Source organism: Argiope bruennichi, chromosome 9 (assembly GCF_947563725.1).
Source record: "Argiope bruennichi chromosome 9, qqArgBrue1.1, whole genome shotgun sequence".
Taxonomy (NCBI): Eukaryota; Metazoa; Arthropoda; class Arachnida; order Araneae; family Araneidae; genus Argiope; species Argiope bruennichi.
In genome coordinates this window covers 8,215,175-8,230,283 of record NC_079159.1, presented here as the reverse complement: position 1 = coordinate 8,230,283, position 15,109 = coordinate 8,215,175, and the positions used below count along the sequence as shown (strand labels likewise).

The window sequence follows — 15,109 nt, the reverse complement described above, 5'->3', positions numbered from 1 at the left end:
AGCAGTCCCCCTTTATGTTTCATTTTCAAGAAAAGGTTCTGTTTTCTTGGTCTCTCCTTATAGTTTGCCATATGATCGATTTTTGAAAACTTTTCATAACAAGTATCCTAACCGAAAACCCCCTTTTTGTTAATTTGGTTAGAAAGCATTCAATAAAGTCAGGATATATCTTTCGGAGAAAATAAATTATTCATTCAGTTTTATTCGAAAACAAAAAATTATATTTTTCTCACCATTCATAGATATCCTTCCTTTAAAGTGTGAAAATTCAAATGTCTTGCATGTAAGAATTACCAGATGTAGATTCCTATTTTAGATTTGGGTCGAATCTCCACTGAAACAAATTTCTCGGGCTCATGTAGATCTAATAGAAGAGAGAGAGAGAAAACAAATTTAAAATCATGCAAAATTCTTATTTAACAAAATTACTACGTTCTAAAAAATTTTTCCTCTTCCCAAATGTCATTCACTTTACCGCGTTTTAAAAAAATAATTCAAATGCTAATAAAGGCATTGACTAGCACTAGGATCACGGCAGAGGTTATTCTTGGGGATAATATGATTCAATACTCAAATTCACTTTTATTTTATTTTTTATTTATTTTTTGGATTAGCTTCCTGTTACCAAAAGGGACCGACAGCTTTTTATTCTTTTTTAACTAATATCACGCTTTTCATTCTCCGACACCCGGAAAAAAAGTCCCCTGTCCAGAACGAACACAAGAATCGTGAGCGCGTGAGGCAGGATATAAATCAAGTTGCAAATATGTTGGTTGTACATCACAACAAACGCGACGTGTCTTTATTATTTTTTTCGCACTCCCGGCTCGACAATAGATACTTAATATGCTGATGGCGCCGCGCAAATCTGCACAGACCGCTTAATATTCGCAGAATGATACTCTTTGTCATTGTGGCTACCCACAGATATTGTTCTGTGTTTATTCAAATTCCCTTCCCTTGGCGTTCGGATTTGCACAAAATGCGTCGGAGCCGTCGTTTTTAGTCACTTTTTTTTTCTCTTCTTGAAACCGAATTGCAAGTTTTTGTGATTAATCTCGCATCTAATGTGTTTCGCAAAACCTTGATGTACGCACACGTAAATTATTTGTTTGGGACGATGGGATATAAAACCTGCGCAAGCGTAATATTTTATTTGGAATGAGACACAAATTTGGGCACAATCGCAAGGTGATTTGAAATTTTTCCTGTCAATTTTTTTTTTAATTAATAATCTGAAGCGAATACTGGAGTTCATATGGCAAAGCGAATGTAATTTAGAATTCATTTACTTTTCTTTACCATAAATTTTCTGAAACAAATATAAATTTGTTGATTATTTTTATTATTAACCATCTGGTACCCGGGACAGAAGAAATAATTTTGGAAATATAGTTTGAAATTTGAAATGGCTACCTTGTTTAATTAGGAATGATAGAAAGAATGCTGTTTATTTTCTTATCGAAACTGAAGATATTCATTGAAAGTGAATGACATATAAAGGAGAAGTATAAATAATATTTATTCTATTTTTTTACTTTATTATTCAAGTATATTTTAGGGTAGAAAATATTTTTTTGTTTGTTTTTCCATCTTCAGCAAAAACAAATAAATTTCCTGGCTGTCCGACTCGTGAGCATCCAACAACAACCGTCCATTGTGAAAAACATGGATTTTCTAAACTCAAAGTAATAAATTGACAAAGTTTTATCGCAATCAGATGAATGGTACTGCAGCACATAAAATACGAAAAAAATTCCTTTTTATATATTAGATTAGAAGTAAACTTTGGAGCTGATATATTTAGGCAAAAGTAATTAAGATTTTTTAAAAAATTTAGCACGAGATACAAATATTCCATACTTGCAAAATAACTGTCAATTTTTTTTTAAATTACATTTTCTTTTTTTATTATTTGGAATTAACCTGATGAAAATGTCTCAATAAAAATTTTCCTGTTTGATAAATTTTGAATGGAGCTTTTACTGTCTAAAAACAAAATTTTAGTTATATTTTAGAAAGTCAGAATTTTTAATACTGAAGTAGTATATATTGAATTGACAATATAGATATATAAAACGATAACGTACGTAGCACATAAACTGCTCTTATTACTTATTATTGAATGGCAATAAGTAATGTTAAATGTAAACAAGACGCTATAAAAAAGGTCAGACTGTTCATTGCACATTTTACAGCAGCTAATAATTCAAAGCTTCTCTTAGTTAAAATGAAACTACAAAATATTATTATAAATACTTGGGAAAGAACTTTTCAAGGCAAAAAAAAAAAAAAAAAAATCCATTGAGTCGCATTAAAGAAGATATAAAAGAAATTTAGATAATAAAAACAGGCATCAAAGTTCAATCGCGCGAGAAAACAGGCTTAACAGTCATCAAATGGACAATCAGTTTGACTAACCTGTTAGATGTTCCAAATTATCAACTGAAAAAAAAATGTATTATTTTAAAGCACAAAAAATTATCTTTTTAATAATATCAATTCCATTTCCATAAAATGTTTTCTTTATCGTTTAGAAATTTTAAAAATTTAATTTAATATGCAATCGGTAATAATGTTTTAATGAAATTCAACTCATGCATCAAAACATTCAATTTTTTTTTGGTTAATGTTAAAATTATATTTAAAATATGCATTCTTACGATTTTAAGTAGTTTCATTTCCGTTTTTATTTTTTAGCATATACGTTTTTTAATTTGGAAGACTTTCAATAATTTCAACGGATACAATAATTTGTAGAAGACTCAATTCATTTAATCTTTTCCCGTTTTATCAAATAATAGGATGACATTTTATAAAAATAAATCCTATATTAATAGTTTAAAAAGTTAATAATCTATGTGGAGAAGCTGGTCACCTTAGGCACATATTATGCAGAAATATATTTATTAAAGGGGTTTCTTAGATAAAAGATAATAAGATATGGATAGTTTTACATGGATTTACTAATAATCCATATTTATATTTCTTTTTGAAACGGTTGAAAAATTTCAATAGAATCAGACACCACTTTTTCGGATTGTTTTTTTATCGTTATTTTTTTCCCTACATTTAATTTTCTAGAATTGATCTTACCTATACCATTCTTTTCGAATGACTGCATTTTTTCATTCCTAAATGCTATAAATTTTATATCAAAAACATATAAAATTTAAGTTACCCAAGAATTAAATCAAATCCATCCTATCTGACCTCAATGAGGCCTGAAGCTTTATGACTTTCAATTTCCATTTTTTCTGTGTTTAATTTCACTTTTCATTTATTCTGCATTGACGTCTGAGGGTCTTTACAGTTCTCTCAGATTAAACAGAGCGTGCAAGGACTCACAAGGTTAGAACGACATTATCCATGCGTATATGATTTATTAAATGGAAGTGATAGTGCGAGCAATAAAAGTGAAAGATAAAAAAAGATCGGAGCTCTCACAGCCGAAATCTTACATAATTAATCAGCAAAGAAACGATTACGATATTTCTCACCCTTGAATCGATAATGAAACCGAAATTTCTAAGTTCATCAAAAGAAGGCAATCTGTTCGCCGTGTCTGGTTCAAGTCTGGTGTAAAAGAAAAATCGTTTGTCATCTTTATGAGCCGTTAAAGAGCTCTCCGGAGACCAAACGAATACGAAAATCATTCCATTTTCATTAATACATCTGTCGCTTTTATAGCGAGGCAGCTGTATGCATTGTTTTATCGGCATTTTACCGGTCTTCTAGTTTGTTCTTTTGCTAAGCCTAATCGAATTATGTGATTATAATTATGAAATGGAAATGGTTGTAATTTAGAAATTGACTGTCTTGCTTTGAGCACATTATTAAGCAAATGGATTTGGGAAAATGGTGGAAACTGACTTTGTTGAAATGTTAAAGCCATTTTGCAATATTTTTGTATTAAATTAATTAAAAATTCTATTGTACTGTGATAGAACAACAAAGAATAAAAAAAATATACATAAGATTTAAGTAAAACTAAAAACATTTTCAATCACGCTTAATAGAAAATATTGAACTGTAATTCCGATTAGTTCAGAGTTTTCCGTTAAAAATAATATAATTTTTATGTCTTTTTTTAAAAAAAAAATATCAGCTAGAAGTCTTCAAATATATAAAGAAATTAAAATCCGAAAACTTATTTCTTTTAAAGAAAATGTGTTTAGTAAGAAACTGAAAAATGAAGTGTTTTAGTTTTCAAGAATAGAATCTCTCGATTTGAAGAGATTTATTCACATTTAAATGTGCGATTGAAGTAGCTGCGCATGAATAAAATATAATAAAGCAGAAAGACAAATTTTTTTTAATATGTATTGAAAAATATCATGCATAATAAATAATTAATTACTGATTTTTTTTAATCCTAAGTAATAAATAAAGCTTATTACAGGTAGTCAGTCATAAATTGAAATTACAGTGCTTTTTTTTTATCTTATGTTTTGTTATTCTGTTACGTTTTAATATTATTGAAATTATTTGAAAGGAAAAAGAACAAGGGACAGGAAAAATAAAGAATAAGCGAAATATTCATAAGATTTAAACGCAAAGAAAGATTGTTTTCCTTTTCTCTTTTTAGTCCAAAAATTTTTGATTCATAAAAATTTTATTATATTGTTTGAAATCCTGAACAAACCAAATCTTAATCATTTGATTTCAGTTTGTCGATTTTTACATTAAAATAATATGGAGCAAAACTTTCAATCACAGCAAGAGACTTAAATTGGGAATAAATCTTTTGTAAGATAATATTTTAAAAAAAATCTTTAGTTTTTAAGAACTATTATTTCTTTTTTTGAAAAGATTGTTAAATTGTATTAGATAGGATTTCGGATTATAAAAATCCTTTTTTTACTGAAAAATTAATTTGTTTTCCCATTACTTCATTCATATTTGAGCGTGTAACTTCATTGACGTAAATTTTTCTTCTTTCTTTTTGAAATTATTGAAATTATTTTGAAATTCAAATTCAATATATTTAAAGAGATTACAACGTTGAATAGCGATCTATCTTGTTTGATTCTGAATTAGATTAGTAAATTACAAGCATACACATAATTTTTAACCGAATTAGCTTTCTTTGCAACCAATTGGATAATCTGGATTACATCGCATTTTTTTGAAATCTAATCTTTACATATCCTGTAAGGATAATAATTATGCAACAGAACCTTTTGACGAGATAAATAAAATACATTGTTTCTACCAACGTTTTATTTAGAATACCTCAACGATTTCTTTGTTACCGCGTTAAAATTAAAATTCCAAAAATGAAGCAGACGACTGTTTTCTCAAAGCCGAAATATAAATTAGATGATGTTGAACTCTGTGAAACAAAGAAATAACTCGTCTTTGTTATTTTTCAAACAAAGGTCCACCCAGACAACAACAGGGAAAATGTGCCAAACCACACATGTGATTTTTTTTATTCCACAGCGTGTTTTATCCGTTAAAAAAAAAACCAAAAAATTCCTGGAGTGGAGGTGGGCAACGAAAATAAAAGGGTTCATCTCACCGTGTAATTGAATGATTGTTATTTGCCGCTCAAGGAAGGATAAGGGAGAAATATATATAAAAAAAATAATATTTTGAGATTGATAAAAGAGTGTGTTGGACTACTTGGGACATGAACCGCTTCCGTTTCTTTGGCGAATCCATATTTTCTGTTTTTGATAATGCTTGAAGAAATTTGGTTTCAAAACAGATCGATTATGTTTTTGTGTTAGAGTTAATAAATCTTAAAACTTCCTGATAATGTTTAGAGTCCGTTTTAGGTGAGTGTTGGCAGTGATTTGTCAAGAACTAGGGTAGAATGACTTCAAAGTCGCCATTTATGTGCGCCAAAATGTAGCAAATTTTCAGATTCGGTCTTCAACTCTAGAAGAAGGTTATTTGCTTTTTTGCATAAATTTGCGGTGCATTTTTATCGAATAATTAAATTTATTAAGTTCAAATACTTCTGAATAGTGATAATTGATATTTTATTCAATTATATAATAATTTCGTTAGTCATGTTGACTCGTTAGATTAATACTTTCTTTGAATTAAATTTGTTTTTTCAAGATGTCGTATTTATAAATAAATAAATATAAATCCAGATTTTCTTTTACTCAGAAGTTCTGGAAACATGGAGATTTATCAGACTCATTTTGAATTTTTTTTATAACGTTAATTTTTTTTGTTTGCTCGAAAATGGAAACAAATGAATAAATTAGAATATCTTGACTAAATGAGTAGCTTTGTTGGTCAAGGTGACTCATTCGATTAATACTTACTTTAAATAATTAAATTTTATAATTAATTTAAATAAAATTATAGATATTATTTTAGACATATAAAATTATTTTATGATTAATTTAGGTAAAATTTTTCAAGATGTCGTATTCATAAATAAATAAAAATAATTCCAGATTTTTTTTACTCAGAAGTTCTGGAAACACGGAGATTTATCAGAATATCATATTTGAATTTTTTGATAATTACAATTTTTTGTTCGTACGAATATAGAAACAAATAAATGAAGTAAAAATATTTTTAATAAATTATTCAAGGAATCTGGATTGATGAGGAATGTAATAAAGTTTTAAATTAAATTAAAATTAAATAAATTGTCAGTACGATTGATAAAAACAGATTTAAATTGAAAACTAAAATTTTTTAATGTTGCTAATCCCAAATAATTTAATTAAGAAGAAAAGATATCAGAAAAATAAATAATTTAAGTCATTCCGAAATCCGCTTATCTTAAACTTAGAAATAAGAAAGTATCCAGAGAGTTAAAAGAAGCATATATATATATATAGTATGTATATCTGCACTTGTTATTTTATTTCATCAAGTATAAATAATTTATATTTGATTAATTTATAAAAACTTTATTTTATTTACTTAGTGCAAAGTACTTTTTTAAAAGTACTTTAAAGTACTTTTTTAAAAGTACTTTAAAGTACTTTTTATATAACCATAAAAGATGAGTCATTTTCTGCCATCAAATGCTGAATAACCGTATTACAGCGATGAAAATGCACATTCTGCTGTTAGTTAAAAATCGTCGATCCATTCACCAACTATCCCCCTAAAAGGAACACCTAACCACTGGAGACCTGACTGTCACAATCGTACGCTATTGTTATATCTTCCAGAGAAATTTAGTTTATTTTTATTAATTCGTCATTTTAAATCGTGGTTAGATGGCAAAGACATAACTTGATCTGGTATTTAACGAAGAAAATTATCTTGTCTTAACAGAAAACAAATCTATGCTTCAGCGTTGAGAAATATTTCAATTCAATATTGCTCGATTTTCTTCGAATTGAAAAAGTTTTCCATCTAGTATGCTACATTTCAGACCAAATAGTTCTCACCTGGACTCCAATCATTAAGGCATCTCAAGAAATGTGGCACAGGAAAGATTTATTATTTCAAACATAACCAGATAACTTATAGATTAAATATCCTCCTAATTTCTTTAATGATATACAATTAAATAAAAGTACATCAATACAACTGCATGCAAAAGTGCATTGCTTCATATGGATATTTCTGAGAGCATTTATTTTAAATACTCAAATGTTTTGTTTTCATTTTGCCCTTCTTGCCATTATCATTTCTGTCCTGATGACTTGCGATGTTTTTTTACAAGCAAATATGTTCATTTGCTTTGTAACTTCCATTTCATTAAACTAAGTTGTACATTTTATATAGTGTATTTTTTACTTTCTCGCATAAGTAGAGAAAAGACATTGTAATTGTCAGGAAATTTGAAATTTTGACGAATCCCCAGTTTCAAATCTCCCTTAGCTTGAAAAACACATTTCTAGTAAATGTTTTTTTGTCTGTCTGTCTGTGACAAAGATACTTAAAAAAGCTTTGAACAGAATTATGAAATTCAATATATGAACTTTTGATCCTATTTGTAAATTTGTATGGAATTTTGAACGAAATCCATCAAGAGGATGTCTTCCTGTTTGAGTGCGTGAAGAATTAGATCGGTAAAATGCTCTACACAGATTTAGCATCAAGAATGTAAATTCTTATCAAATTTTGAGAAAAATGTGTCAAAAATTGTCGGTCTGTACCTCTGTATATATATAAACGCAATAAGTCGTAATTGGAATGACTTAAATCAAGACAAATTGGTATCTTGTGACTATAACATACCAATTGGTATTTAACTTCTATTTCAAATTTTAGCTACAGTGGGTCGGGAAAAAGAGCTCCAAAATAGATAGCACGATAGATATTGTAAAAATGCTAGATTTTCAAAATCCGTTTTAATTTTTTTTTTTTTTTTTTTTTTTTGTCGTGTGATTATTCAAGTCAAATTTTTACGCAGTAGCTTCTGAGGGTAAAGACCCCTGAACACCCGAGGGCAGAAGTCTGACTTCTAGCTCAAATGACGATAGCACAAACACACTCACTTGCACAACCCCTTTTTACAGGTCGGCTCATTCACAGAGAGAACACAAGAAAGAGAACAACCATGCCCGAACCGGGACTCGAATCCAGGACGCCCGGAGAAGACGCGCTATCCCTATGCCAGGACACCGGCATCAAAATCTATATTTCGCCAATGCATGTAAGGCATTCTCAGCCTTGCCAAATATTACATTTTATGTTGGGGAGGGGGAGGGGATAGGTTCTTTTTGAGAGAGTATGCAATAAAGTTTCAGGGAGATCTTCTCGCTTGTTTATTTCACTTAATTTTATTTACTTCATTCACCGAACGCCTTCTGAGCTCTCAATGAAACCCTCAGAGTTCCCAATAGCGATCTTCTCCTGCTTTTCATTTTTTGCTCGATGTGATCTATTCCTGCATGCCAGATCTATCTTTAAAGTTTGTGTATAAGCATATGCTATGTATTTTTAAAGTTTGTATATAAACATACACAAATATCCTTAACGTTTGTAAATAAGTGAACGCAAATATTACAAAACGGCGCAAGTGAAAGAGCGGAAATGATGCTAATATTTTTGAATAAAGCAGAAATCAAGTATTTTTGAGTAGAATAGGGAATTTAGTAAATATTTTCTATTCTAGAAAATATTCCATCAGTCTATTCTAGAAAATATTTATTCTTTTAATACTATGTCTGGTCCGTCCTAGTTGAGATCATCACGAGAATCCTTTCAAGTAACTATGCTGCTCAAAATTTCGTCCTATAAGGCAGGAGCTGCACAGAAATATTGGATGTTCTTACTCTGAGCAGCTTTCTTTCTTTCGCTCTTTGATTTCTCCATTTTCAAATCTTTGGAAAGATACCTGATATCTAATAGATTCTAACCTATACCTTGATTTTTTATGAATCTTAATAAAATTTTTAATTCAGTTTTTAATGATTCATTTCTCGTATACATAATATTGAGAAAGTATAGTAATCATCAAAAACTTTGCAATTATTTTAATGAATATAGATCTCCCTCAGTTCGAAAAACACATGTTTGGGAAATTTCCGTCAGTCTGTTTGTGACAAAGATTGCTCAAAAACGGATAGACGGTTGACATTTCACACATGGCTTTTACACCAAATTTGTAGATTTCTAACAACTTTTGGGTAAAAATCTATTCACAGGAAGTCTGTTTGTCCGGCTTTTCGAATAAAAGCGATCACGATCATTGCAAAATGAAGAGAGTTAGGTGGATAAAATTCGGTACACAAATTTAATAACTATAGTGTAGGCACCTGTTCAAATTTTAAGCCAAAACCAAAGAAAAGTTGACAGTCTGTCGGTCTGTACTTTCATAAACATGTAAATGCGATCACTCAGAAACGCAGATTTCAAATTAGATATGATATTTTGTGACTACAAGTACAGTTTTGTGTCAAATCTTTATTCCAATGGATTGAGAAAAGCGTGTCTAAACCACACATTCGACTTTCGGATATTATTAATCACATGCCAGAGATTCATCGCCAAGGATGACACGATGGATTCAGAAAAAACGATAAATTCATGCCAAAAGTTGATATTTCATCATTTTTGTACGCCAATGCCATGCATGGCATTTTCTGGCATGACGAGTTTATTAGAGAATATGCGAAAAGGTTTTAGGGAGACCCTTCTTCCTGGTTTTATTATAATTTTTATTTTTAATCAGATTCATCCAGATCTTTCCATCCAATCACTGTTGACGTTCAAATCACTTCACACAAAATGAACAGTTTCAATACAACTACAACTGAACAAAACTCAAAAGTGATTTCTGGTTGCTTTTAGTTTTTCTTATCTTAAAGACTTTCACATTTTTCACTCCACTGGAGATGAAGTAAATCTATTACTTGTGCTGCAGCAAATCTCGATATACAGTAGCAGTGACATCATTTGGTTTGATTTCATTCACAAAAGTATTGAATGGAAATTAAAATGCTCCTTATTTACATAAAGAAAACTTGGGAGATTGAATGCTCGATGATTTTGTAACTAAGACAGTTGGTTATTTAGTAATAGTATCTCTGTTTGGAATTCGGTCTGATGAAGATGATCATGATGATATTAGAAGTGCAGTGTAAAAAGTCAATGTTATGGTTTGTAGGATTCCGAAATGATCTTTCCATTTTTCCTTCTACTATAGATTTAAACGTTATTCTTGAATTTCTAAAACACTTCAAGCAATAACTTCATTCATGATAATGCGCAATATCATTAAAAATGAATGTTTTAATTTTTATGTTATATAGGGAAAAAATGAAGTTAGGAAGATTTGGTTATATTAAAACCTTTCCCCAAAACATGGGCTCGTACACGTACCTGTTACATATTTAATTCTCATAACCAATTGAAATATAGTTTATAATTGGGTTCCATTTTTATCTTTAATATTTCCAAAATATAATTATAAGTGAATCAATCAAACTAATTAAATTTTAACTCCGTATCTAGTAGTGAATTTGAGAAAATCTGATTTCAAGATTTCTTAACACGTATAGAATTAATTGTGAATTAAAGACAGAAAATAAATTAAATTATTGCTTTTTAATACACATATAAAAATATGCTTTTAAAAATGGTTTTTATTGAATTTTTAATTGTTTCTATTCTATTCACTTTCAATGAATTAAATTAATTCTGTAATCCATGTAAATTAATCCCTAGTCATTTAAGCTTCTAATGCTATGATGCCCCATGGAGGGAGGGACCTCGTAATTGAGGTGAGAAGTTTTTTGACGTGGTGGTTGGTTCTCGCCACCCTTGTGTATACATAATATTGAGAATCTAATTCACATTCCTTTACACGAAAAGGTGGAGGTCTGGCTCCTCCCATCGATGACGGGACGTACTTCCTTAGGGAAGGGTTGTCCCGTGGCCGGTGATGTTCCTTAGGATCCAACCAAAGTTGCAGTTGCGGCGGTCCGGTCATTCAATTTCTTCTGTGTGCCTTCTGGCGGGTCGGAGTAGTCAGTTTGTGATTTTGATGCTGTGATTACCTAATTCATATTCCTTTACATTTGTTACAAAGTAACATTCCACAAAGGGAAATTATGGAACTGTATTGCTGGTGAAAAAACTATGAAATGTGCAAATCCCAGTTAATCAATACCTTTTAAAAATGTATTGAAGACGTTATATCCTGTTTCGAATAATTAAGTCTTCTTATAATATTTATAAACCAGTGGATATGGTTTCCTTGAAATTTTCCAGCATATTCATTGATAATGATTTTATCTTTTCCCTCCCACATACTTATAATATTTATAAACTAGCGGAAGTGGTCTCCTTCAAAATTTCTCGCATACGCATGAATAAAGATTTTATCTTTTCACTCCCGCATAAAATTATGGACGTTGTGCAAAACCGTGAACAGTCATTATTCTAAAAATTTATTTTCCGGTCACAGAAATGTCTGAAAGCGGAGATTTGTCAAAATTCCGAGTTCTTAATTCTGATTAATTTTTCTGGCGATCACAATACTTTCTCTTTGTGCATTACATATGCAAGAAAATATTGAAAAATGGCGATACTATCATACAAATAAATGAACAATACATCTCCTAACAATATCGCTTAATTATCCCATTATCTGGTTGTTAGTCCATCTCGTTCATGCATATTTCATTGTTTGTTATTAATAATTTAGAAACAGTTCGGTATTTTCTCATGCAAATCAGCATTCAGCATTGTCAAAGGTTATTGCCATTGCTGTATGCGGAATGCGATATCCTCGTATGGCAACCGGAATGCATTAAAGCGGCATTCATGTATAAGTATTTAGTGCACTCCAAATGCAATGCATTTGCTGTGGTCTTTGTTTTCCCACGATGGTGAGGTAGCTTCGGCAGTTGACAATGCAATCGTAAATGGTTTAATGTACTTTCATCAAATGCAATGACGTAGTTAGAAAGCTTTGCTCGTCTCGTCGGTTGAATAAACAGATTATGTTCATCTATTTATAAGAGATAAATTATATCGTTATCGTAATAATTTATCTTTATGAATTACTAGTTAATATATTCGGCTTTTCATGGGACTCAAGTAACTCTACTTTTGTCTAAAATTATATAATTATCAACAGTAAAAATGAAATATTTTGCTTGCGAAAGTTTTACTTATATTGCTTTTATTTGAAATTGAGCTCTGAACTTATAGATGTTGTCTTTAAAGCATTACTAAGTCGTTACTCCATCAAACACTACACATAGGTAAACAAATAACTTTTTGTATTTGTTTGCTGTTGGACGAAAGAGAGTATGAATGTAGATGCATATCACACGACGAATGTATGATTGATTGTATGCATGAGTGCATCATGATAAGTATTAATAAATATATTCCTTTCGTGCACATATCTAATAAGTAATAAACAGTTAATATTCATGATCATAAGGTTAAATTAATAGCAACAAGGTTTTAATTAATTAAAGATTAGGCGTCGGTTTAGTTTAGTTACATTATCGTCCCGTTATTTTGGGACGGATCTAGTAATTTTTAACCGCGGTCACATGATGAGAACTACACCTCAGCTGGCACCCCCTCTGCGAAATTCCACAACACACCAGCGAGAGGATTTTCCACCCCGACGAATTCAGAACACACCAGACCCACTTACAAGAAGGTTTTGTGGTGGAATCGGGTCTCAAACGTGAAACCCTCCAGTTCCAAAGCCGCGACCTTACCACCAGGCCACCGCGGACTTGATTAAGTGCTGGAGATTGTCATCCGTTGAGACCGAGCGATCCTTCTAAAACCCCATCACTGGTGTGTCCTTACTCCAAATTTCTTACTACTCAAAGTTCAAAATATCGTTCTTCTCAAATAAAATATTGCTTATTTATTATCTCATAGAAGGAGCAGCTAAAAAAAATGACTGGAATTTTAATGTTAATAATTCTTTAATCCAATTAAATCAACTTTATAATTTCTTTAAAACCAATATAAAATTTTATTAAAAATGTTAAAAGATAAAATAAAACAAAGATATCAAAAAATTAGGATAGAGTTATTAGAATTCTCACCGATGTCAGCAAAAGAGTATCTATGCATTTCCTTCATTTAAAATCATTCGAAATTATTTATTTATTTAATAAATTTTAGAAAATTAATAAAAATAGATGAAAAAACTGCATAGAAATTAAATTATCATTAAAATGGTTCTCCCATTTGTTATAGAGGGCGCTCTTGGTGGTTTTTTGATTCCTCTACTTGCGATGATTTTGGTACGATTCCTCATATCCTCAAACCGCTGTTATCAACAAATGTCTGTCACATTTGTTTGCAAAATCTTTGTTCTTGTTTTCGCTCGAGTTTGAGAGATTGAACTACAGTTGCTTTTGAGTATCCTTAAATCCCTATTTAAAAACCAACAGAAGCATTGTCAAAAGACAAAGAAGTGTTAGAAGGGGGAAGAGAAGTGTTAAAACAGTTCAGAGTAAGAGAAAAAACAAGGAAAAAAATTTGGTTAATTTTAAATTAATTGAATAGTTAATTAATTATTGTGCTTCGAGATATTTCATCTTTATCTTCTCTTTTACAGCAAGTATACAAAATTTGGATTGAATTCATCTTAGTTATTTAGAAAGTGATGTAGAATATGCACATAAACATAGCCACAATTATTTTTTTTTTATTTGTATTGATTACTTTATCAAAATCACTTATCTTTATTATTTATAACTTTATCACAATTTCTTTAAGTTCTGAGAAAAGCAATTCCGGCATTCTTGTCCTTTACATTAAAAGATAAAATCAGCATATAGCTCTAACTAATTGTAATTTGCAAAATAGTTTTTTATTTTCTCGTGAAGAAGTATCAAAGAAATGGTATTGCAACGCATTGTCTGTTTGTGAATAAAAAAGGCAACAAACTAGATGGTTGATATTCGGTATGCGGTCTTTCCAATAAAATTGTGAATTTCTGCTAAATTTTAGACTGACACTTATGAGAAGTTTATGTAACATTTAAATACATGTTAAACGAAAAAGTAAAAAAGCTAAATGTAGAAATTTGGCAATGCTTAGTTGTGAAAGCAAAAGTACAACAAGAAATTCAGAGAATTGATATTTGTTATGAAGTATTCATTATTGCAGTCTTCTGTCGAATTTTGAAATGAATACACTTAATCTGTTTATCGATAGGAGCACATTTCAAGCGGAAATTCGAAAAGCTAGATACATAAAATTTGGCTTGAAGTGACGTCATCTCAGAAAATGTTTCATGACATATTTTAGCTTGCTAATGTTTATAGTTTATTGTATGTAAAATGCAAGGTATTCGATGCAAAAAATTTTCTAAACGTTCTACAGGGCTGATCACCTGACCTATTCGGAAAGGAAATGAATTTCCTTAAATGAATAATTTTTTCTAACCTTAAAATGACACGAAGACTATTTTCGTAAGATAATTGTTTAGGAAGACATGAATTTCTAAAAACAAGTCAGAGATTACTCGTCTAGAAATTAAGCTTATTTTTGCACTCGATTGAATTTTCTGCTTAAATCTTATTTCTAGATTTCTTTTATAGCTTCTTTCCTGTGCCCTGAATAGACTTTTTGGTGACCTCCGAATCATCTCCAAAACATCTAATAATATTCTGTGACTCAATTAATTAAGTGAAGCGTTCCATTCAATGCAGCTGTAAAAATTTTCAAAAAAAAAAGCAATCTT

At 30.2% G+C, this 15,109-nt stretch overlaps 1 protein-coding gene across 5 annotated transcripts in view; it reads right to left on the bottom strand.

Annotated features, from left to right (window-relative positions):
• Nucleotides 1–15,109, bottom strand: part of LOC129984176 (delta-like protein B) — a 320,381-nt gene that overhangs the window by 168,552 nt on the left and 136,720 nt on the right. For 4 of the 5 annotated variants that reach the window (XM_056093980.1, XM_056093982.1, XM_056093981.1 and 1 more), the window contains one exon: nt 234–364. The exons of the other annotated variant lie outside the window; for it this stretch is intronic. The gene's annotated coding sequence lies outside the window, so the exon portion shown is untranslated. The remainder of the gene's footprint in view (nt 1–233; nt 365–15,109) is intronic. 5 annotated transcript variants of the gene reach the window in all.